The 3752-nt window shown below is 44.5% G+C and overlaps 1 pseudogene; it reads left to right on the top strand.

The window, feature by feature from the left end:
• Nucleotides 1-218: 218 nt before the first annotated feature.
• Nucleotides 219-3173, top strand: LOC127218766 (uncharacterized; annotated as a pseudogene).
• Nucleotides 3174-3752: the final 579 nt, after the last annotated feature.

The following is a 3752-nucleotide window of genomic DNA, read 5'->3' as shown; positions in this document are numbered from 1 at the left end:
CCCTCTCACACACTCATAATTTTTTAACAAGTAAGAAAACCTCTCCTTCTATTGTCAAGAACTGATAATAAGAGGGCTAGAGAGATGGCTCTGTGGTTAAGAGCACTGGCTGCTCTTCCAGAGGACACAGTTTCAATTCCCAGCACACACACAGCACCCAGCAGCTCACAACTGACTGTAATTCCAGTTCCAGGGGATCTGAAACCCTCACACAGACATGCATGCAAGCAAAACACCAATACACATAAAATACATTTAAAAATAAGTATTGATAATAACATGATTTCCACCTACAAAAACAATGAGAACTGCTCTTCCTGTAAGCAGCCTGAAGTGACCTGTAGAGATGGTTCATTACTCTCTCTTCCCAGAAAACCCTACAAAATCATGCAAGTCAAGAGGATAGAATCTTTGGGTTCACTTTAAGAATACCTGTGAAACTACCCAGGCCATCAAGGGTATGATTATCTGAAAAGCCACCAAATATCATCAAATGTCACTTTGAAGAAGCAATGTGTGCTATTCTGTGGTATAATGTGCAGTCAGCAGGTGCACCCAGGCCAAATAGTGGGGCTGGACACAGGGCCGATTGCCAAAAGAGTGCTGAATTTTTGCGGCACATGCTTAAAAATGCAGAGTAATGTTGAGCTTAAGGGTCTAGACGCAGATTCTCTGAAGCACCAACAAACTTACAGAGCTCAAGGCTGGATTAACCCATACATGGGCTCTCCCTGCCACATCGAGATGATCCTCATGGAAAAGGAACAGACTGTTCCAAAGCCAGAAGAGGAGGTTGCACAGAAGAAAAAGATATCCCAAAAGAAACAAAAATTTATGGCATGGGAATAAATTCAGCATAAAATAAATGCAAATAAATAAAAATAAATGCAAATAAAAGTAAAAAAATGAGAATTTATTCACATTACAACAGAACTTTAAAACCTTTATCCTGTTTTTGCCTTTTTTTTTTTTTTTTTTTTTAAGATAAACTCTCTAGTAGCTCAGGCAGGCCTCAAACACTAAGTAGCCAAGGATGACCTTGAATTCCTCTAAATGCTGGGATTACAGCAGCATGTTTTGTACCAGCCTAAAAATTCCCACTGATTACTCCCCCAAAAGAAAAACATTTAAGTAACTTTTTACTTAACTATGGACAATAAGATACAAGGAGAAAAGTTTGGGGGAGTTTGTTTCTCTAAAAAGTAACAAGCTGAATTATGAAATTTACTCTGAATTATACAATTCCAGTTTCTAAAATGTCTGCCTTCTGGAAGGGTGATATTCCAACTTTCAGTGCAATCCTGAAACAAAACCCAGCTGTCCTGTAAACAGTCAGCTGTTGAAGGAAATTTTTAAAAATCAAGGTACGCCCAATTGCATGTTTCAACAGATTTGTGTGAGCTAAAGGAAGTTAACATTTGACCTTCTATAGCTCAACAGCCTTATCATTTCTGGAGTACTCATATTCCTGACTCTGGTGACTCAACAGCATCTCAACTGACTGCCCTGAACAAAGAAAAAAGGAACCACAGGGTTTCCTCTCCATGTCCCCAGCAGTCATTTACTAAGCATGCAACTTTCCAAGGCTCACAGATTCTCACACCCTAATCAGTGTTTTGGCTGAGACACTGTATTAGACAATGTTTACCAATTTTATTAAGTGAGCTGACTAAATGTCCTACTGAACTGGCAACTCCTAGCAAACAAAGAGTATATCTTGCAGTGTTTCTGGGGGGAAAAAAATCTGAATGGACACTTTTCACTCCTCAAAGAAACTAAAAGTATTAATAAATGCTGCAATCAAAACATACAGTTGGGGAGTGGGGTGAGGCAGACAGATCTCTGTGAGTTCGAGAGCTAAATAATTTTAACAGAGACCCAAAGGAAAAAGATGGTTTAGGCTGGGGCACTTAGGAGACTGAGGCAGAAAGGTATAAAATTCAGCCAGCACAGACATAGCAATAATTCCTTTTCTCAAAATGAGAAACACTAGGTAGGGCTGAGTGTTCAGTGGTTAAATATGTGCTCATGATGTTCAACCTCCACCATCAAAAAATATTTGTATTAGTAATAATTATTATACATTATATATGATGATGTTTACAATAATTATCATAAATAGCACCATTCCGGAAACAGAAAAGCACAAAACCTGTGATAGGCTTATTTCCTTGTACATGACTGGACTGCCTAAGGTCGGTATGACCACTTAAATGACCATTTCTAATCTCCAATCCATTTCTGAAAGAACACGGGACGTCCAGGCAGACCACTAGTGGATTTACTTCACCAGTCTGTAAATCATCTCATTTTAAAGGTGGGAAAACAGAAGGACTGAGAAAGGGTTAAAGAGAAGGCGGTCACCCTTAGTTGGACAGCAATATATGGTGTTTGTGTCCCTCAGTCACACTCCCTCTTGTTGAGTCTGTGGCGCCAGCAATAGGGTAGGGTAAGGATAACAGCCACGAGTCACAACAACCGGTCCTTCAGAACCAATTTCAATGGCATGACAGACAGCCCTTGTGCAAACACTGTGTGTAAGGCGGTCCTGGCAGTTTCCACAGGGCAATGAAGCCACCTAGAGCCCTGTGCTTTGGAGGTGACAGATGACCTCCCCATCCAGACCAACTGGCAGCATGTAAGGCTGAGTCCTCCCAGTCTTGCATTCTGCACCAGAGGTCTCTTGATTCCAGGGGATCTTCCTACCGAGAGGAGTCACTGGAGGGCGGGTCACGAGGGCCGCCACGGCCCGGGCTCCTCCGGGACCTCAGGTGGGCTACATTACTGCATTAACTTCGAGTAGTCACCTCGTCCAGAGCGTTCCGGACGCTGGGAGGGCTGGACCCCATGGGGACACCAGACCACGCTTCGGTCCGGAGGTCAAAGGCCTGCAGTTTCAGGCTCACCTGACGCTCGAGGCCCGCTCGGTGTCCCCTCCCAGACCCCCGTCTCCCGATCTCCGGCCTCAGCCAGCTTCCGGCCTCCCCCTCGTCCGGATGTCCCCTCAGGCTGGCGGCCGAGTCGTGGCGGGCCAGCCGAGCGGAGCTCTGAAGGAAGGCTTCCGGCAAGCGAGGACCCGAGCCGGCAAGGCCGGGAACGGCGCGGGCTACTCACCCTCAGGCGATCAGCAAGCCCGTCAGCCTCCGTCAGTGACTCCCTCAGCGGTAGGGTAGCCTAGCGGGCTAGGGCGAGGACGGAGCGACGTGCGCACGCAGCGGTGGGTGGGACCCGACAGGCCACGCCCCACGCGCACGCGCAGCTAGCGGGAGGCACGTGGCTATGCTGATACTGCCTTTCACGCAGACTGGGCAATGGTAACTTTCAGGAGAGTGTGGCAACAAATGCCAATTGTTGGTTGGTTAAGAGTGGTGGCTCAAGTCTGGAATTCCAGGACTCGTCACCGAGAGGGAGGCGCTGAGGCAGGAAGATTGCTCTGAGTTTAAGGACAACCTATGAGTTTGTGAAAGTTTGTCCATAAAAAAAAAAAAAAACAAAAAAACAAAAAAAAAAAAAAACAAGCTAACCGGGCTTTGCGGATGTAACTATTTAAGAAAGAATTATTGCATTCTAACACTGCAAAACAAAACAAAACATAACAACAACAACAAAAAAAAAAAAACGGGATTTGGGGATGTAACTCTTTGAGAAAGGATTATTGCATTCTAATACCGCAAAAACAAACAAAAAAACAAAACCAACCCCCCCAAAAAAAAGACAGAAAAAAGAAAAAATAATAAACTTTTACAGTGACA

Source organism: Phodopus roborovskii, unplaced genomic scaffold (genome assembly GCF_943737965.1).
Source record: "Phodopus roborovskii unplaced genomic scaffold, PHOROB, whole genome shotgun sequence".
Taxonomy (NCBI): Eukaryota; Metazoa; Chordata; class Mammalia; order Rodentia; family Cricetidae; genus Phodopus; species Phodopus roborovskii.
This window is presented reverse-complemented; position numbering and strand designations above follow the sequence as displayed.